The sequence below is a fragment of the Saccopteryx leptura genome, chromosome 5 (assembly GCF_036850995.1).
Source record: "Saccopteryx leptura isolate mSacLep1 chromosome 5, mSacLep1_pri_phased_curated, whole genome shotgun sequence".
Taxonomy (NCBI): domain Eukaryota; kingdom Metazoa; phylum Chordata; class Mammalia; order Chiroptera; family Emballonuridae; genus Saccopteryx; species Saccopteryx leptura.
In genome coordinates this window covers 108,904,288-108,926,719 of record NC_089507.1, presented here as the reverse complement: position 1 = coordinate 108,926,719, position 22,432 = coordinate 108,904,288, and the positions used below count along the sequence as shown (strand labels likewise).

The 22,432-nt window shown below is 46.1% G+C and overlaps 1 protein-coding gene across 1 annotated transcript in view; it reads right to left on the bottom strand.

Annotated features, from left to right (window-relative positions):
- CCDC3 (coiled-coil domain containing 3) overlaps nt 1-22,432 on the bottom strand; it is a 108,864-nt gene that overhangs the window by 19,740 nt on the left and 66,692 nt on the right. The window lies entirely within an intron of this gene.

The following is a 22,432-nucleotide window of genomic DNA, read 5'->3' as shown; positions in this document are numbered from 1 at the left end:
ACATCCAATGACTGGCTAGACAAAGATATGTATGAAAACCAGGCATTCCTCCCATCTTGAACATTGCTGAGGGCGCTCCCAGCCTCAGAGCAGAGCTGGGAGAGGGGGTGGCCTCTGGCGAGACTGCACTGCAGCCCACCTTCTCCCTCTACCCAGTCCTGCTCTTCCCTGTCCGTCCCTTCCCCTCCTCGGTGTGATCTCAGGAGCACTCAATAAAACCTCCTGCATATTACTCAGCCAGTCTGCTTCCCAGGGAACCCAGTATTCACTGTCCTCAGGTGTGCAGCGGGAAATTAGGGTGCCATTGTATAGGGGCGCTTCGAGAATTCAATGAGTTTTACATGTAAAGTGCTCAGAACCATATCCTGTGCAGGTGCCTGAATGTCTCTCTCCAAATTTAAAATGTTTAAATCCCAATATCCAATGTGAGAGTATTTGGAGGTGGGGCCTAAGAGGTGACTAGGTCTTGAGGGCAGAACCCTCAGAAGCGAGATTAATGTCCTTATAGGAGATTTCACAGCGCTCCCTTGCCCCTTCTACCACAAAAAATAAGGATTTTCTCTGAGACCCAGGAGAAAATCCTTACTTGGCTGTGCTAGAACCTGAATCTTGGACTTTGAGCGTCTAGCACTGTGAAAAAATAATTTGTTTATAAGCCATCCAATTGTATTTTTGTTATGGCAGCCCAAATGGACAAAGAAATAGTAAATGTTCACCAACTGTAGCATTATTATGAGATCTTTGAAAACCCTTAACCTTTGTGATTAGGCCTGGCCTGTATCTCCAGTCCTTTTCTTCTTCTTATTATTATTTTTGTGTGTGTGACAGAGACAGACAGAGAGAGGGACAGATAGGGACAGACAGGCAGGAAGGAAGAGAGATGAGAAGCATCAATTCTTTGTTGTGGCTCCTTAGTCTCCTTAGTTGTTCACTGATTGCTTTCTCATATGTGCCTTGACCTGGGGGCTACAGCAGAGCGAGTGACCCCTTGCTCAAGCCAGTGACCTTGGGCTCAAGCCAGCAACCTTGGGCTTCAAGCCAGTGACCTTTGGGCTCCAGCCAGCGACCACGGGGTTATGTCTATAATCCCACGCTCAAGCCAGCAACCCCATGCTCAAGCAGGATGAGCCCGCGCTCAAGCCGGCAACCTCGGGGTTTCAAACCTGGGCCCTTCGCATCCCAGTTTGACGCTCTATCCACTGCACCACCACCTGGTCAGGCTCCAGTATTATTTTTATTTCTCTGTTCATCCCCCGTAAGCCCAAAGCAACCTATCTCCTGGCTGTCCCCCCAAATAGCATGTTCTTCTCCACCATGCTCTCCCTTCCTCCTGAAAGACTGTCTCCCATCCTCTGATTGGCAATGCTGTGACCATTTGCAGGTCCCCTTCCATGACCCTCCCCATGGGGTCTCTCCAATTTTACATCCTGTTTCCTGCTCCAGGGTTTCCACAGTACTGTCCACACAATACCGACCAAGCCCCACGCAGCACTGGCCGTACACCCACTGCCCATCACAGTGAAGACTCCTGAAGGCCAACTCCCTTTGTTTTTTGTAGCCTGGTCACCCTGGTCATTTTAGGCATTCGATACTAAATTCGAATCAAATTAAGTGTTCCAAAAGTAGCTGTCATTTAATAGAAAGCTTTGGTCTCCTGGGGCTGCCACATTCTGGGGAGACCACACATGCAACACTGCCCCCTTCTGGCCAAAACAAGCCCCCTCAAAAAGAAGAGGTGGGCACAGGAGATTCTGGAGAACCAATGCAGAGCTTAGGGGTACCCACCCTCATGTAGTCGAAAATCTGCATAAAACTTTGGACTTCCCCAAAACTTAGCTGTCTCTTGGTATCCATGGGAGATTGGTTCCAGGATCCGATTCCCTGCAGATACCAAAATCCAAGAAATGTTCCAATTCCCTATAGAAAAATGGCATAGAACAATGCACACAGTGGGCCCTCCATATCCGTGGTTTCCCAAACACAGATCAAAAACAGTACAGGTATTTCTTTCTTTAAATCTGTATATAAATGAACCCATTCAGTTCAAACCCATGTTATTCAAGGATCAACCATTTATATAACTGAGGGCTTAATATGGCCAAGTAGCAGACCAAGCACTTTATATCCACTCTCTCATTAAGTCACTAAGAGTTATAGTAGGTAGGCCCTGGCCAGCTGGCTCAGTGGCAGAGTGTCAGCCCAGAGTGTGAATGTCCCGGATTTGATTTCCGGTCAGGGCACACAGGAGAGGCAATCATCTGCTTCTCCATCTCTCCCTTTCCCCCTTCTCTCTCTCTGTCTCTCTTCCCCTCCCACAACCATGGCTTGGTTGGTTCAAGTGCATCAGCCCCAGGCACTGAGGATGGCTCCATGGAGCCTCTACCCCAGGCACTAGAAATGGCTCAGTTGCGAGCACGGCCCCAGATGGTCAGAGCATAGGCCCCAGATGGGGACTGCCAGGTGGATCCTGGTTGGGGTGCATGTGGGAGTATGTTTTTCTATCTTCCCTCCTCTCATTTGGAAAAGAAGAAAAAATTTAAAAATAACAATAATAAATAAAAGTTATTGTAGATTATTCGGTCAAGAACAGGATGAAAGTCCAAGCACAGTCTATTAAAACAAGACTGGGTTTTTTCATTGCTGTTTGTTCAAAGTTTGAGAAGACAGAATCTGGTACCCTGGAACACACCAAAGAGAAGGTGAGAAGTCATGTTTATGATGTTCTTCAAAAGCTGCATTTTAAGATAATAAACAAAAGCAAACAGAGGGATGCGACAAGATCTGTATTCTCGGTGGGACTTTAGTAATCACTTCTGAGATGTCAACGCTCTTCATAAGCATCCTTTAGATCAGCGGTCCCCAAACTTTTTACACAGGGGGCCAGTTCACTGTCCCTCAGACCGTTGGAGGGCCGGACTATAAAAAAAAAACTATGAACAAATCCCTATGTACACTGCACATATCTTATTTTAAAGTAAAAAAACAAAACGGGAACAAATACAATATTTAAAATAAAGAACAAGTAAATTTAAATCAACAAATTGACCGGTATTTCAATGGGAACTATGCTCCTCTCACTGACCACCAATGAAAGAGGTGCCCCTTCCAGAAGTGCAGAGGGGGCCAGATAAATGGCCTCGGGGGGCCGCATGCGGCCCGCAGGCTGTAGTTTGGGGACCCCTGCTTTAGATCAAACGGACAGCTATTCCCTAGACTAGAGAAACTACAGCAATGAAAAGACCATTTTAATGATGACCTGAAGAAACCAAGGTGGAACAAAAAGATTCCTGCAAACCCCGTAGGTGTGGTGGTGGGGTTAGTGGTGGTGGCAGAGATGTTATTAATTTGGGATAGATGAGGTGACTAGAGATCTTGGTGGATTTGTCATTCTAGATCCCCATAGCCTCTCTTTGATATGGGTAAGGTTTGGGTGGCAGCAGAAAGACACAGCAGGACTCTTAGTAACTTGTCCAATGTCACCAATAGGAAATCTGTGACCCAAGGACATTTAAGCAGGCACAAGCTCTTTATCTCCACAGAAAAGTGGGCTATGTCACCAAGTAGGGAGACCTCAGCCCAAGAAACAGAGGTTAACCCCATAAGATGATGAAGCGATTGCCAACACTACCAGGAGGCCCCCTGAATCCTGGCCATCACCTCAAAAGAAAATTGCTTTACAGTTTCATCAAGAAAGCAAGAATTTCTACACAAGGGCTGTGTTTTCAAATATGTGTTTCTTTAAGAAATTTTCCTTTTCCAAATGACTAGCAACTGTTTCTAAAATGCATTCTCCAGCAACTCTGGAAAGATAAGCTTTCTAGAACCTACAAACATGCATCACCCATAAACATCAGTGATTAGAGGTGGAGATCTAGGCAAGCAATTTGTTAGTTCTGAAAAGTTTACATTGTGCTGTTTTCTGACCCAACCAAGGGCAGAAGACAAACTGTCTTCATCCTGTGTGTGATTTGGGTACTTGGGCTTGACAGAGCAAGCGCTCACGAGTTCAGCCAGGAGCCCTGCAGTTCTCTCCGCACCATCTTCAACCCGACAGAGGCAGAGGTCTGCGAGGAGGCGGGACAGAGACAGAGGTCTGTGAGGAGGAGGGACTGAGACAGATGTCTGTGAGGAGGAGGGACAGAGACAGAGGACTGTGAGGAGGAGGGACAGAGACAGAGGTCTGTGAGGAGGGGGGACAGAGACAGAGGTCTGTGAGGAGGAGGGACAGAGACAGAGGTCTGTGAGGAGGAGGGACAGAGACAGAGGTCTGTGAGGAGGGGGGACAGAGACAGAGGTCTGTGAGGAGGGGGGACAGAGACAGAGGTCTGTGAGGAGGAGGGACAGAGACAGAGGTCTGTGAGGAGGAGGGACAGAGACAGAGGTCTGTGAGGAGGAGTGACAGAGACAGAGGTCTGTGAGGAGGGACAGAGACAGAGGTCTGTGAGGAGGAGGGACAGAGACAGAGGTCTGTGAGGAGGAGGGACAGAGACGGAGGTCTGTGAGGAGGGGGGACAGAGACAGAGGTCTGTGAGGAGGAGGGACAGAGACAGAGGTCTGTGAGGAGGAGGGACAGAGACGGAGGTCTGTGAGGAGGGGGGACAGAGACAGAGGTCTGTGAGGAGGAGCGACAGAGACAGAGGTCTGTGAGGAGGGACTGAGACAGAGGTCTGTGAGGAGGGACAGAGACAGAGGTCTGTGAGGAGGAGGGACAGAGACAGAGGTCTGTGAGGAGGAGGGACAGAGACAGAGGTCTGTGAGGAGGAGGGACAGAGACAGAGGTCTGTGAGGAGGAGGGACTGAGACAGAGGTCTGTGAGGAGGAGGGCGGCAGAGTGAAGCTTGTGCAGACCTGCGTCCCAACTGATTCAATCCTAATAGGCAGAATGACACCCAGCGCCGCTGAAAAATCTTCCAAACCACAGAAGTGACAACAAGGCAGTCCTTTTGAGGACTCTTTGGAGGAACAAGCTGAGATTCCTATGACTGTATTTGTCTTGGTAGCAGGCTCTCTGCCACACCCAAATTCCAGCAAGCTGTCTCCCTGTGCCAGGAGCCTGCAAGGAGGAAGCAAGTGCCAGGGCCAGGCTGGGTTGGGAAGGTGAGCAGGGAGGGGGGGGAATTGGAAATGGGACTGGGTCTGCCAGGAAGTGAGGAGGGAGCTGAGGGGGGAGCTGAGGAGGGAGCTGGGCAAGAGCTCCCCACCCCCACCCAGCTGCAGCACTGCCTCCAGAGCTCACCTCCCACTGCTGGGCCCTGGGAAGCTGGAGGCTCCCTCGTGTCCTGTGTGGGAACATGGTAGAGAGCAACACTGTTCAGCACCCGGCAATGCAATGCGAGGCCATCCCGGCTCCCCCGCTGCCTGACAGCGGGCCTTGCTCAGGTCAGGGAAGCTGCCTCCCCTTGGTCCCCTTTATACAATGCGGATAATAAAGCCTCTCCTCAGATTTGCTCTGAAGATTAAATCAGACAATATATGTAACATATTTGACCTAGCACCTGACAGAAAGTGAACAATACATGGAGCTTTATTATCTATCCTAAGTTTGAGTTTCCTGATCAAATTGCTACTCCCTGACTACACTAGGCTCCCTTAAGTGGCTGCACCTTTGCACATGTAGTTATGTCCTGCTTAGAAAATCTGCATCAACCCACAATCTTCACACTTTTATCCAACTCACGAAATTCTATTTATTTTCCGAGTCTCAGTTCGAGGACCGCCTCCTCTGTGAAGACTTCCCTGATTCTACTGTCACGTTTACTGCATCATGCTCTCCTTAGTAAGTCTCCCTCTCTCTTAGACCATAAGCCCATCTTTTCAAGGGTTCTATGTTTTCACCCTTGCACCCAGCACCTAGCACACTGTAAGCATTCAAAAAACAGAGGGAGGGATGCAGGTTGAAACAGAAATAAGTTCAAGGACTTAAAAATGGGCAACAAACAGAGAAGCAGGTGATACCTTCGGAAAATGGGTGCTGAGTTCACTGTGATCTTTGTGATGTCGTTTCCCAAAAAGAAAGTCAGTTTTGACTACCTGTTCTGGGAAGAACAGGAACTGGCTTTAAAGGTTGCTGAAATTAGTGCTCTTTTTTTTTTCCTGATACTCTCCCCACACCCCTGACTGGGTTGTCTGTCTATCCCTGTATGTACCAAATCCCACAAAAGCTGCAGGCCATGGTAGAGATGAAAAAAGACAGTGAATTTTAGAGGGGAGATGCCAGATTAGAGAACACATAGGTAAATTGAGGAGACAGGATCGCATTTTGGATGCTGGCTTCAGGGAGGAGAGAGGAGCTGGACAGGGTCTTAAACAGTCATAGCGTAACTCAGAAATTGGCCATGATTATAATCAGGTGAGACTGCACCACTTTGGGTCCATTTTTGCCATCGTGGAAAGAAAGTTTATTGGTTAAGTTCAGTTACAGAGAAATAAATTTCATCTTCTGATAAATCCACCACAGGGTGTTGTCTAAAGCGGGGTCTACATAGTGCTCATCTCCTGGGATGCTTACAAGGGAACAAAGAGATTTTCTGGTCAAGTAAAGTTCAGAAATGCTGCATATTTTATCTCCTTCTGATGTAATGCTCATTAACAGCGAGCCACTGCACACTGGCCCTGGAGTAAGTAAATCTCTCCAAATCTCATTTGACCAGAGCACAGCCACCAACAGACAACAAGAACTGACTACAAGTTGCAGAGCTTTTGAGCCTCTCGGTCCTGGAGACACCCCAGTGCCCCTGATGATCCCCGTTCATCTCCATTTTCCCCAGGGAATTGTTTTCAATGTCCGGAACAAAAATCTTATTGTTACAGTTGAAAATGGCATAATGAGTCTAGGAGTTCAGTAACTTTTAAAATAAGTTCACTCAAATATATTTTAATTACCACTCTTCCAAATAAATGAATGAATTTCTCACTGCATCCCACTGCTCTCTCTTCAGGTATCCCCAAACTACGGCCCGCGGGCCGCATGAGGCCCCCTGAGGCCATTTATCCGCCCCCCCCCCCCGCACTTCCGGAAGGGGCACCTCTTTCATTGGTGGTCAGTGAGAGGAGCACTGCATGTGGCGGCCCTCCAACAGTCTGAGGGACAGTGAACTGGCCCTCTGTGTAAAAAGTTTGGGGACCCCTGCATATTATTACTCAGTTTTACACATGCGGGCCTGCCAGGAACAAGTTCCATTCTGTGGCATCTCAGTCTTAAGTTCTGAGCTTCTTGTGGGTGAATCTGTATCTCACCCAGGGAATTATGAAAATACACATTTCCATTGTTTATGATGTCAAGAAGACTGGAAAGCACTAGACCATGGAAGACTGATTCCAAACCCACAATGCTTTTCTAGACCTACTGAAGGGAGGAAATACTGAAATGCAGATTCTTGGATAAGAGGGCTGCTAGGGCTTGCTTGCTTTCTTTCCTCTTTTCTTTTCTTTTCTTTCTTTCTTTCTTTCTTTCTTTCTTTCTTTCTTTCTTTCTTTCTTTCTTTCTTTCTTTCTTTCTTTCTTTCTTTCTTTCTTTCTTTCTTTCTCTCTTTCTCTTTCTCTTTCTTTTCTTTCTTTCCTTCCTTCCTGCCTTCTTTCCTTCCCTTCCCTCCCCTCCCCTCTCTCCTCCCCTCCTCTCCCCTCCTTCCCTCCCCCCCTCCCTTCCTTCCTTCCTTCCTTTCTTTTTTTCCCTCCCTCCCTCCCTCCTTTTCTTCATTTCTTTCTTTAGAGGGGCAGGGAGAGAGAGACGGGAACATTGAGCTGCTCCTGTATGTGCCCTGACTGGGGAATCAGACCAGTACAGTAACCTCCATGGTCCAAGACGACAATCCAACCAAACAAGTATCCAGCCAGGGCTTAATTTTATTGAATTTCAGAGATAAAAGAGAGAATGGGAGAGAGAGGGGAGGAGGAAGGGAAGCATTCCCTTGTTGTCCCACTTAGTCATGCATTTTTTGGTTGCTTCCCATGTGTGCCCTGATCGAAAATCGAACCCACAACCTTGTTGTTTCAGGACGATGCTCTTAACCAACCAAGCTCACCAGCCAGGGCCAGGGCTCTCTTTCAGTGCCCAGCACTTTTCATGGTGCAGTGGAAGAGATACTTCCAGGTAAAGTGAGAAAGAGGGTGTTTTAGTTTAGTTTTTAGGATCCCAGAAAGTTAACAACACAGTACAGGGGCCCATCCTGCCACTGGGGAGTTAGTGACCATGCTGAGGGACGGAGCTCTCCGAACTTCAGGCGCAGCTGCTGAAAGACATCTGCCCCCCCCTGAAACCTCTGAACGTTTGCTGAAAGCTGCCTTAGGCGTCTCAGTCCCCAGCTGGCCAGTCACTGTCAGGGTTGGGATTCCCACCCATGAAAACAGCAGGCAGGAAACAGCCACTGATTTTTGATGCAGGAATTCCCTTGGCAGGGACGGGTGCTATTCATGTTCACTGGACTCTCAGGGTTCTGTAAAGATATGAGCAACTGGTCTTCTGATGTGTGTGCGCTCAGCCTCCAGGGCAGCTTGAGCTATGGGAGAGGATGGTACGAAAGGGCTAAAAATGTGGCCCCCTCCTCCAAACCCAGCAGTTGACAGATGAGCTACCATTAGGGGTGGAGGCCAAGTTGATTCCTGCCCCAGCCCCGGGTGTGCGGACGACTGCTGAGTGGGGTGCACTGAGTCACTGACTGGCTGCCTGGGGCACTGCTGTTGCCCCAGGGAACAGTAGCAGATCGAGAGCCAAGTCAAATCTTCCACCTCGCCCTGTGGACCTCTGACTTGGTCCAGGGTGATCTCGAGGTAGTCCTCTCTGGTATCAGTAAGGATCCACCAAAGAATGGAAGCCTAGAGGAGGACTGGCCCAGAGCCAATGCCGGCCTACTCCACCCCTGCTCTCTTCCCAGTAGAACTGTTGGCCTGACCCCTCTCTGATCTGATGCCCATTTCACTGGGGCCTTTCATAGTCATGGGCTCCAAGTATCTGGGCTTCAGTGTCCAGCCCTTCTGCAAAGGGCAGCTAAGGACCAGACCCTCCTTTTCCTCCTGGTGGCTGGTCTGTTTTCCTGGCATTGTCACCACTGGCTGGAAACCCCAAAGGGCTCCTGCACCCACCCTTCTGGGGAATGTGACAGATTTATGAGCTGTGAGCATGCCTTTATTTACTTCGCAGGGACTGACGACTTGTCTACGCGGCCACATCCAGGGCCTGACTGAGCTGAAAGTCAGGGAGAGCTTTTCAAATGCAGACACTGGCTTTTCTGTTACTGAATCAAGACAGGTGGCCCTACACATGCAAAAGAATAAAACGAGACTCCTACTTAATTAACACTGTGCACAAAGATGAACTCAAAATGTGTCGAATACTTAAATATAAGACCTGAAACAATAAAATACATAGCAGAAAACATAGGTACTAAACTCACGAACCTTGGTCTCAGAGAGGCTTTTGTGACCTTGACCCCAAAAGCAAGAAAGTAAAAGAAAAAATTAAACAGGACTATATCAAACTAAAAGGCTGCACAGCAAAAGAAACCATCAACAAAACAAAAAGGCAACCAATAGAATGGGAGAAGATATTTGCAAAAAAACACCTTCAATAAGGGGCCAATATCTAAAATATACAAAAAACTCATACAACTCAATAAGAACAACAAAAAAAAGAACAATCCAAACAAATGGGCAGAGGACCTGAACACACTTTTCCCAAGAAGACATACAAATGGCCAACAGATATATGAAAAGATCTTCAACTTCACTAAATATAAGAGAAATGCAAATCAAAATCACAATAAGATACCACCTCACATCAGTTAGAATGGCTAATATCAACAGAAATAAAAAGTGTTGGCAAGGAGTGGGTAAAGGAACCCTCATTCACTGTTGGTGGGAACATGAACCGCTACAGCCATTATGGAAGACAGTATGGCAGCTCCTCAGAAAATTAAGACTAGAGCAGTCCCTCTTTTGGGTTAACTACTTGAAAAATTTGAAGACACTTACTCATACAGATACATGTATCCCTAGGTTCACTGCAGCATTGGTCACAATAGTCAAGTCATAGAAGCAGTCAGTGTCCTTCAGTGGCTGACTGGATAAAGAAAATGTGGCACATATATACAGTGGAATACTATGTAGCCATAAGAAAGGATGACACACTGTCGTTTGGGACAACACAGATGGATCTTGAGAATATCATGCTCAATGAAATAAGTCAGATGGAAAAGGACAAGTACCTATGATTTCATTCATACATGAGATATAAGACAGAAAGCAATAAATAAACAAACTCAAAGAAACAGGTAACAAACAGTATGGTGATTACCGGAGAGGAAGAGAGAGAAGAGTGAGGAAGAAGATGAAAAGGGTAAAGGGGGTCAAATATATGGTGACAGACGAGGCTTTGGGCGGTGAACACACAATGCAATATACACACGATGTATTACAGAACTGTACACCTGGAACTTATATAATATTATTAACCAGTATCACCCCAATACATTTAATTTTTTAAAAAAGAGCTGGGGTGGGTATTTAGTATGACCTCACTTCTAACCTGGCTCTGCCACTTGCTGGCTTAGCAGCTGTTTTCTTTCTTTCACAAAGTAGAGATACTGACAATATTGTTCAGAATATGCACAGATTTATTTGGTAAACTTTAAAGCCACTAAATGTTAACTGTTATACTTACATACCACTGGGCTCTGTCAATAAGCTTATGTCCAGAATCAATTCTCAGTTAATATTTATTAGGGAATAATATTATTGTAAAACCTTGAAACAGCCAACAAACAGATACTAAAAAGCACAAAGTGACATGTTTCTGCCAACTTTTGAAGATTGTTCTTTCTGGCTTGGTATCTGGCATAAAGTCCTCGCAAATTTGAAAGTTTCAATAACATGGTCAGAGCAAAATTTACATATGAAAGGCATTAGATTACAGAATCCTACCCAGTGCAAGGTGATGACCAGATTCTGTGACAAATGAAAAGTGGATATTAGCTGTAAGAAATCATAAATATGCCTTACTTGTTGTTCCACTATACAAACAACCTAAGTTACTCTTAGCAACCTCTTCAGCAATTTGGTGTTCCATCTTTCTGGGATGCTGTTCCACGATGCCGTATGGCAGGCTCACTGTCATCCTCTGTTTCCTTTGTCACTTCCTTAGATAGCTCTCCCTACCTCCTTATGCAGCCTCCCTAAGTGACTCTATCTCAGCACCCTGGTTGTGGTCCCAATGGGCACAGATGATCAGGTTTACTTATTAATAGTTGTCTTTTTTTCTACTATACTCTAAAACAGTGACTTGATCTCATCATTACTGCTATAAGCCCTACTGCTTCATATGATGCCTGACACAGAGTAAGTACTCCAAAGAATGACTGTTGAATAAAATAATGAGTTCTAAAACCATCATATGCTAGTTATTTTAAAATCTGGGCTATTGAAAAATAGAAAACAAAAGTCACCTATCATTTTGCCACTCTAAGACAACCCTCATTTCTTTTTTACTGTCATGATTGTTTTAACCTGGTTATAAATGCACTATTTTCAATTTTTTTCTTCTTTTCCAAGTGAGAGGAGGGGATACAGAGAGACAGATTCCCAAATTCCCAACCAGGATCCCAGCAATCCTCATCTGGGGTCAATGCTCTGCCCCTCTGGGGCCATGCTTGCAACTGGGTTATTTTTAGTGCCTGAAGCGATGCGCTCAGAACCTGGGGCCGATGCATTAGAACCAATCAAGCCATGGCTGTGGGAGAGGAAGAGAGTGAGAGAGATAGTGGGGAATGATGGAGAAGCAGATGGTCGCTTTTCTTGTGTGCCCTAGGAATCACACCTAGGACATCCACACACTTGGTGACTCTTTACCCCTGAGCCATCTGGCCAGGGCCCTCAATTTTGCTTTTTTAAGCTTACATTTCATAAAAACTTTATAACCCAAGGGCTTCATTATTCTAATGGCTGCAACAATATTACTCTTTAATATACTTAGCCATACCTTTTGTTGGACACATGGGCTATTTTTAAATGATATACTATTTTAAATATTGTTAAAGAAAATAAGACACCACATTTTCTTTTATCAAGGTTACTTCTTCAGGGTTAACACCTATAAGTGAATTATTAAATTATTATATTAGAAGTAATAACATTTCTAAGAATTTTCCTTTATGTTACCATATTGTTTTCTAAAAGTATTATACTAATTTAAAGTTTAAGTTTTTATATTTATTTCTTTAATTTACTAGATTTTATTTGAGTATATGGTATAACTATTTAAATTTTTTCCAAATAGCAAATAGATTTATTCCCCTACATTTTATTAAATACCACCCTCCCTTCCCCACAGATGATATAGCCTCCTCCTTAGACTTCTGACTTACACGAAGGTCTGACTGGACCTACTTCATCCTATTTAGCTGTTAGTATACCAATTTCATGTGGCTTTACTATGGAATAGGGTATTCCTTTTTTTCAAAAATTTTTTGTCAAAAAATTTTAAATCCAGAACGATCCTATAATAATCTTAAAATTACAGTATGGTGGCCTGACCTGTGGTGGCACAGGGATAAAGCGTCGACCTGGAACACTGAGGTTGCCAACTGGAAACCCTGGGCTTGCCCAGTCAAGGCACATATAGGAGGTGATGATTCTTGCTCCTCCCCCAGTTCTCTCTCTCTCCTCTTTCTCTTTTTCTCTCCTCTATAAAATGAATAAATAAAATCTTTAAAAAAATGGTAAACTTAAAATTATAGTATGAAAACTATGCAGCTCTCTATATATTTTGAATGGATCAAAAACTATAGACTCATATTTGATGATGACAGTTTTTAAAACTGATTTAAGTATACGTTTTTTGATCTTCTAATCCATTACTTTTTCTTATATACACTCTTGATTCTATCTCTGTCTTATTAATAAAGCCATAAAATTTTTGTTTCCTTCTATAAAAGTTTTAACCTATAAAAGTTATTTTTCGCTCTTCTCATTACCCATCTAGGAAAATATGCACAGATGTTCCTAATGGGGACAAACAAGTATGGTCACGGCAGAAATGTTTATAAGATTGAAAAAGGAGAAACAACTTAGAGAATAGCTAATAAAAAAAGAATGAAATCTTAACATTTGTCACAACATGTATGGAAGTAGAGGATATTATGCTAAGTAAAATATGTCAGTCAGTGAAGGACAGATACCACATGATTTCACTTACATGTGGAATTTGAAGAATATAAATAAACAAACAAAACAGAAACAGAATCTAGACACAGAGAACAGACTGATGGCTGCCAGAGGGAGGGCGGGTTAGGGGACCAGGTGAAAAGGAGAAGGAATTAGGAAGCACAGATTGGTAAGTTACAAAATAGTCAAGCACCAGGGTTATTAGCACACTGCAGCCGAGACGGGCCCTCGGCCCCAGGGAGATGTGCTATGACCAAGTCCTGGCCCTGCAGGGACACAGGGCTTACAGAAAGAAAAGCCAAGTTCAATATATGTGAAGTGTAGCACAGGAATATGGGCAATAATACAGGGGTGGGCAAAAGTAAGGTAACAGTTCTATGTGAAACACAAAGGTTATTCTTTTTTGAACAAAAGTCACATGTGTTGGAATGTTAGCATTACCAGCTCCAGCCCTAACTTCCCCTGACCAAAGGTGCTGGACTTGAACCCCAAGACTTTGGGGACTGCTGCCTTCCTAAGCATCCTGAGACCTAGTGGCACCAATGAGGTAATTACAGAGACCTCCAAACAAAGAAAGCTGCCAGGGGCCCCTCGAAAGAAAGGAAAGGTCCTGATGTGTCCTGTCAGCTTGTCCTGCAGCCACAGTTGGGTCCTCTGAGGACATCTGCACGCTGGGTGAGGATTAAGGCCCTGAGCACACAGCATGGTGCATGGACCCAAACCTGTATGTGCATGCACATACATGAACGCACATGCACATGCATGCACACATGCACTCTGTAGGCCTGGGGCTGTGAGACAAAACAAACTTTGAGGAGCCTCGCTGTGTCTGAGTGATGAGCTCTGACAGAGTGTATTCCTGTATGTTTATTTAGTATTGTATTTGCCATAAAACAATTATAAACCTACTTTGCCCAACCCTGTATTGTAATAACTATGTATGGTGCCAGGTAGGCACTGAAAATATCGGGGGGAACACTTTGTAAAGTATATGATTGTCTAACCACTATGCTGCACAACTGAAACTAATACAACATAATACTGAATGTAAACTGTAATTGAAAAACAAAAATAAAATAATTTTTAAGGGAATGGCTAAATGAACAACAGCTCATCCACCCTAGGAAATATTATGCAGAATTAAAGGATGAGGGAAAGATTTCTTACATGTATATCATGTGAAAAAAAACCCCACCAAGTTTTAGACCCATTCCTGTAGTATGATACCATTTATGAAAAAAATGCCACAAAACTATTGTTTTTAGCATTAAAGATATGTATTTTATTGCCGGATTCAAGTATGTGAAACTAATACTTTTGAGCACCGTTTAGAATGAACCATTGGATTTGAAAGTAAATGACAATCTTTTCTTACTAATCTTCCTTTTCATGTCAGTTCTTCTTTCAACCACAGTTTACATTCAATACAAAACTACTGTTTAAGGGTCCACACAGTGTATGTAAAGCCCTGGTCAGAGTCTACGAGCACCCCTACTGTCAGCATGGTCCTCTCTGGGGAGGGGCCTGACACTGAATGTGTAAAGAAAGCTGTGTTTTTATTGGTAATGCCTACATTTTTGCACAGATAATATACTCACACCTGTTTTCCTCACATGATTAGAAATAGCAGTTTAAAAGCTCTTCTCCTTGAGCAATTATCGCCTCAGGGGCTGCATTTCCCTTGCATACGCCTGGTGTCCAGGCCATGCAGTTCCCTCTGCAGGTGCTCATCACAGATGCAGCCTGGACAGAGCACCAGGGTTATCAGCACACCGCAGCAGAGACGGGCACTCGGCCCCGGGAGATGTGCTACGACCAAGTCCTGGCCCTGCAGGAGACACAGGACTGACAGAAAGAAAAGCCATGTTCAGGAAAGAGCAGGGCTTGACCAGGGCCTGGCACTGACTCAGAGCCCAGGCATAAGCAGAACAGGCTTCCCAGCCAGCCTCCCAAAGGGCCAGTTGCCAAGCAAGGTAACTGCCTGGGACAGACAGCACATGTGGACGTGACCATCAGAGCTGACTCACAGTTGTGGGAGCGGGTAGGCACTTGCCCAAAGCACTAAGATTCTCAGACTTGGGGCTTGATCTTCACTATGTTCTAGCAGTGGAGAAAGAAAAATAGTAACTACTATTAACTGGGCAGTCACTGCATGCCAGGCACTGTCCTAGGCGTTTTGGATACATTCTCAACCCATTCAGTAGATTGTACTACTTTCTCTACTTTACAGATTATAAAAATGAAGCTCAAAGAGCTGAAGTAACTTGCCCCATGGTATGTGATGGAGCTTACACTTGAAATCAGACCATCTATCTGAAAAGGTTGTGCCCCATGCTCTGAAGCTCTGTGATAGACTCCCGAGGTCTTCAAAGCAGATTTCACTTGCAAACTAGGAGGTCCAGTGAAGTTTCAGGGGCCTCGGCCTCCCCTCTTGGCTCTTCCCAGCCCCTGGCAGTGCACACAGGGTGTGCTCCCCGCAGAGCCCGCAGAGCCACTACCTTCCAACCCTTGGGAAAAACCCGGGCAAACCACATGATACTATTTGTCTGGGACATGGTGCTTTTAGCTACCAAAAAAAATAAACTTAAAACCACCATTCCAGATGACTGCCTCCTCACCCTCTTCCATAATCCTACTAGTATGTGAGGTGTATTCAATTGAAAATGAATTAAGGAGCCCTGGCCAGATAGCTAGGTTGGTTAGCGCGTCATACCGAAGTGCAGACATTGCAGTTCGACCCCCAGTGAAGTCACATACAGGAACAGATCTATGTTGCTGTCTCTCTCTCTCCCTGTCTCTCTAAAATCAATCAATTAAAAAAAAAAGAAAAAAACTTTTTATGATGAATTAAGGAGGCAACCTAAGTGAGGAAGAACGGCAGCCCCAGGTTTTAAAAACTCACAATGAACATCAAATTCCACTCCAGTCCCTGAGAAGGCAACATTTTGACTCATAAACTTTCTACAGCTTCTGCAGCCTGAGCCGCCTCTGTGCTGTGACCCCGTTACCAAGGCTGTGAGTGTCTACTGGGAGGTCAGCTCGGAACAGGCAGTTAGCTCCCCACTGGCCCCAACAAGGTCCTCTGACTGACTGAGTTTACAGCCAGGAAGCCCTGCCCACTGCTAGACTTCACTGACCAGTGGAAAAGCCAGGCCTTTCTTTTTCACTGCGGTAAAATATGCTGAAACTAAAAGTAACCGTTTTAACCTATTTTACCTACATAGTTTCACAGCATGTAGTAGTACATCAATCGCCACTACTGTGCGACTGTCCCCCCGACCCATCTGCAGGCCATTCCTTTCACCTCCCCGAGTGTGTGCACCCCACCCTAACTTCTACCATCTGTTCCACTTCTTATAAACTGACATCCGCTTCTCCAGAAGGTTCTCTGCTTTGACCAGAGGTGCTGTGATTATGAATGAAGTCTTCAGCATGATCACACTGCAACGACTCCTGAGTGGTCCCCACTTTGATGGTGTCCTGGGCCTCTTTCTGACCCAGCTGGACCTCCTGCCCGGAGGACTCAGGACCTGCCGCAGGTGCTGACTCCGAAGCCTCCTCCCAGCCAGGGCCCCCATCCAGCCTTCCTCCTCCTGAAAGCTCCACTCCTCGCTCCCAGCCGGGGCCCCCATCCAGCCTTCCTCCTCCTGAAAGCTCCACTCCTCGCTCCCAGCCGGGGCCCCCATCCAGCCTTCCTCCTCCTGAAAGCTCCGCTCCTCTCTCCCAGCCGGGGCCCCCATCCAGCCTTCCTCCTCTTCCAAGCTCTGCTCCTCGCTCCCAGCTGGGGCCCCCATCCAGCCTTCCTCCTCCTCCACACTCTGCTTTGCTCCTGGCTCCTCGCTCCTCGGTGTCAGGAGACTCCTCGGGAACCACATGCCCTGGGTTATAATCAGGTGCCTCTTTAGAGCTAAGTGGCCCTGAGCAGTTGACCAAACATCAGAAGCCTATTCACCCCTCAGGCCAAATCAGGCCATGAATATCAAACAGCTGTGTGATTGTGAGGACTGGACATGAAGCTGGTGAAGGGCCTGGTGCCTAGAAGTCCCTGTCATATGCTAATTGTCACACTGTCTATAAGACTATCCTGACCTGCTGCTTCCTCTCCAGTGTCCCCTCTCTCCATCCCTTTCCTTATCCCTCATTTCCTTCTTTCCACACCCTCCTCACTCTTCCTTCCATGGGAACCCAGAGAGTTTACGTCACCCAGGAAGTGGTAGAAACTACAGCCCGGCTCTCGGTTGGCTGAACCCATGACCTTCCACTTCTCCCCACTCCCCTTTGCCTGAGTCTGGCAAAAACGCCTGTTTGGACATCACGTTTTCCAGTATGGAGCGTACATAAAAAGGTCCACCAGAAGCCAGTTTACAGACTAGGAGAGCCCGACGTCTGGGAAATGTGCTCTTGTCTGGATACTTGCCAAATGTTTGACAGACAAACATATGCTCTCCTTTGCTGGCTTCCCCCCGTGGTAAGTGAAGTAAGAAAGACAATCCCTTGACAGGTTTGAAGAATAAATCACTTCTTTTTAAAAGTCAGTAGAGGGAAGGAGACCATCTGGAGGCTTTGAAAACCTCAGAACACAGGAAAGAAACTGAGTAGATGAAACCAGATTAGAATGTCCTTCTACAGACACCCCCCCCCCATCTATAACTCTAATTTTCTAGAAGGGAAAGGAATCTCTGGGTGACCTTCTCCTTGGGGAACAAATGCTGGCACACTTGCATTATGTCATTTCCCTTCAGAAAACCTTCAAAGGCAACCAGAGCTCAGGAGACAGTCCTCACTTCACTTCCTGATGTGACATCACTACCCTTTCACAAGCACTAAATAACAGGCACCTGAACCAGTCTCACTACTCTCTAAACATACCCCATGTGTCACTTCTGAGTCTTTGCTCCTGGTGTTTCCTCTTCTAGGCCTATCTCCTACCATCACGCCAGAAACCATACCTACTCCAAGGCCAGTCTTCCCGGCTGCACGGAATCCACCCTCTGGACTCCCACGGTGCTTGGAAGCTCCCTTTTTGCATTTATCTTGCAGAGGCAAGAATGAAAACCACTTGTGTTATAAGGTGCCTTTGAGATATACCTCATGGTCCTGTACATACTTACCTTCACCTCTGTGCTCAATGATGAGCTTTTTGAAGGCCACATGTATGTCTGGCCCCCATCTCCATCACTCACCATCCTCCCTCTGTGCCTGCCACTTGGGTACTCAATAAGCACTCTCTGTTAAGCTTTACAAGTCAATAATCCTACTCTGAGCACGCCGTCTGTGGACACAACTTCCTCTGCCACGTGTATCTTGGCAAACATTGATCAGGGTGCCTGAACTCAGCAATGCAAACACCCCCTGGCACAGCTGCCCTTTGCAGTAAAACCAGGGAGATTGGAATGTCCTCCCTTTGCCAGATTGACAGGACACTAAGTTTGGTGCGGCACTCACTTGTGAGCTCAGTGTTGTGCCTTGGAGGAGACTGGGTTCAGATGCTATGGAAGTGCCACGGCCTCAGTTTCTGCTTTAAGCGTCTGGTATCATGAGCTCTGGCTACGCAACCTTCAAGTGAAGCTCCGAGATTTTAAGAGAACTTCGTAGTATCCCAAAAAGCTGTCTGGAAGTCAAAGAGCTGGATGTTACATATTTCCAATTCTGGCTTTAAACCACCTTGCCACACAATGTGGCTAAAGACACAAAAAGCATTGCACCAAGAGGCTGCAAAGACTTTCGAGCAGAAATGAGTTCATTATATTCTTGTTATGATTTATGAAATCCTATCCATGCCTGTGGGTTTAAGTAGAAATCCTAGCATGCCTTCCAAAGTGCAAACTCGTTGCCCAAACAGAACTTATAACTGTGTTGCTATGGCAGCTGATCTGTCAGGTTTCACTCAGCCTAGGAATATGTAGGCCCTGATGATTCTGAGGACAGGCTGAGTGGAACAGCAGGTGTGGTCTCCACAAGGGCCTGGGTTGACACCCATTTCCTGGCCCTTAATGCACTGTCTTTCTGTGGATCTCGAAACATCCCTGACGTCTTCCTCCGAATGTCATCCCGGCATTCACACTGGAGCATCCGGGCTGCAGCTCCTACCTTGCTGTCATGTCCTATGTGTATATATGTATATGTGAGAGACTACCCAGAATATGTGATCATCTTGGGTCTCAGGAGTGGAGCTGGGCCATGGAGAAGAATGAAAGAGAACACAGTGAGACTGGCTGGAGATTTGCAAGACTTGCAGTTCTGAAACGTGAGAACCAGATGTGACAGTGGTGAGGAGTCCGCGGGTAACCCTGAGCACAGGTGCAGAGGAGGGGGTTAGCCTGGAGTTCTAGAGCTTCTGGGTGCAAAAGAAGAGGAGCCACCCATCCTGCTTAGGGGAGAAGGCAGGTCTGGGAGGCAGAGACAGTCTGAATAAAATACACAGTCTCGGAGAACCCAACTGGGGAGCAACAAACCTAGGGGAGACAATGGGTCCCCATGAGGAAGCAGGTGGGTGGTAAAGGGACTCAGGGACTAAGAAACAAAGCCTGCAGAGACGCTCTGAGGTGCTGAAAAAGCCAGCCAGTGGGAGGGCTGGTAAAGTCCCAAAACTGGGGGGGGGGGGGGTGTTCCTCTGGCTTTATTCAATGGGTAACTTAAATGACCCTAGTCAAAAAGAAAAACAACAAGATCTCTTTTTCCTTCTTTAAAACCCTTTGGGGCCTACTATTCAGAAATTTTTCAAAATTCAGCCTTGCTGAATCACGTGTTTCACGGTAACTATTGACAACTTCTTACCCAGTGAAGACAAACTCTCAGCAAGTCCTGTGACAAGTGGTTGGTCCGCTGCCTGCACGGCGTACACTCGTCCACGCCTGGCACCCAACCCACTGTGTGTTTGTCTGCGTGTTTTTTCCTACCACAACTACCTATTCCAAAGTCAGTGTACCTATGTACCTTTAACTAACTATAACACAAATGGTTATAATTCTTTTTTTTTTTTTTTTTTTTTCTGAAGCTGGAAATGGGGAGAGACAGACAGACTCCCACATGCGCCCGACCGGGATCCACCCAGCACGCCCACCAGGGGGCGATGCTCTGCCCCTCCCGGGGGTCACTCCCCCGCGACCAGAGCCACTCTAGCGCCTGGGGCAGAGGCCAAGGAGCCATCCCCAGCGCCCGGGCCATCCTTGCTCCAATGGAGCCTCGGCTGCGGGAGGGGAAGAGAGAGACAGAGAGGAAGGAGGGGGGGTGGAGAAGCAAATGGGCGCTTCCCCTATGTGCCCTGGCCGGGAATCGAACCCGGGTCCCCCGCACGCCAGGCCAACGCTCTACCGCTGAGCCAACCGGCCAGGGCCAAATGGTTATAATTCTTGCTTCTGGAATCACACAGAAAAAAAGCCCAAGATTTGTGCATATCGCCACATCTTCTCCAAACCTCCTCTATCCCAGGGTAGACGTTTCAGCTTCCCGGGTCATTTCTCACATTACAGCTTTCAAGACTCCTCATGGTCTGACCTCTTCAATCTTCATGGTCTGGAATCCTCCAATCCATTCATCCTAATGTAGTTCCCAGAGCTGAGCACTGTGCTTTCGGGTCAGTCTGACCAGAACTGTTAAAGCTCAATTCTTATATATGAGCTAAGAAGGAGTAGGAAGGAGAGTCCCGTGTGGCCAGTTCTTACGAGGGTGGGACAGGCTCAGGAGGCCACAAAGGGCTGCAGGGGGAACATCAGAAGGTATAGGGAGCTATTTGAGGTGCTATGCCCACGAGAGGCTGGGCAGGAGCACAGAGAGCTGGCACCCGGTGTTGCACTCGGAGCGCAGGACACCGCTCCAGTCCTGGGGTGGGCAGGATTGGGATACTGGAGTAAAGTGGACACAAGAGGACAGTCAAGCGAAGAAACCCAAACAAGAACATCAATCCGTGGTATGGACTAGGGAACACAGGTGGAGTGAAGAGCGCTGTGAATCAGTGAGAACACACTGGTCCCTACTTCATGCATGGGACTGTGTGTAATGTTAGTGATCACTGAATTCTGAGCCGAAGAAACTGATATAACCCTAAGCTCCACCGCTGGAGCCATGTATTTAAAGCCATTCATATATTTCTCAGGGAGGCCAAGAAATGTGGCTGAATGAAACCTAAGGAGGACAGGCATCAGAGGCCTTTGCTATGAGGGCCAGTGAAAGGCAGACTGGCCAATACGATGCCCCACCCCAGGGTGCCTCATCTGCGGTGTACTGACTGGAATTGTGCTCCAGGAGCGTACGTCTCAAAAAAAGGGAATATGAATGATGCCTCCTGGAATTCTGCGTCTAAAAAAAGAGACTACTTTATTTGCTCTGTATCCTGTCTTTCTACTAAGGTGAGAACAAAGATGATATAACAGATAGAAGTGGAAAACAACAAATAGCAAAATGGTAGACTTCCACCCATCCATTAAATATGAATGAATTAAACACTAAGGGGGTGGAGGAGGGTAGAGGGAAAATATATGGTGATAGGGGGAGACGACGTGGGGTGGTGAACACACAGTGCAGTATGCAGATGATGTGTTATAGAACTGTACACCTGAAACCTGTATAATTTCATTAGCCAGAATCACCCTAATAAATTTAATAAAAGAATTAAAGATAAAATAAAAAGAGATGATCAAATTGGATATATAACTAAGACCCAACTATATGCTATCTACAAGAACTTTAAATACAGACACAAACAGTTTGAAGGTAAAAGGATAGAAAAGATATATAGATAGATCACAGAGACAATCAGCATAAGAAAGCAGGTATGGCTATATTGATAGCAAGAAAAACAGACTTGAGGACAGGAAGTATTACTCAAAAAAACAGAGGACATTTCGCCAAGGGTCAACTCGTCATGAAGACATAATCATAAATGTTTTTACCCCTAGAAATGAACGATAAATGTAGCAAACTGAGGGAACATTTATTTAGCACTGTAGGTGTTAGAAAGATAAATAAAACACTTTCCCCGAACAACTTCTGTCTTGTAAAGAAAGTTGTATTGTAAAATGTTCAGAGTAGAGCATTAGCAGCAGACACCCCAACATTCTGGTCTCCTTCCTACCTGCTGATATGATGTTTACCACATCCTGTTTTCCATCTCCACCCAGAAAACAAATCTTTTTTTTAAAATCCCTTTTTATTATGGAAATTTCCAAACACACATGAAAGCAGTGATATGAATACAGTGAACCTCCGTGTACTCATCTCCAACCACCTCCAGTAATTCCCAGCATTTTGCCTCTTCTGTTTCATCCATCCACCAGTCCTT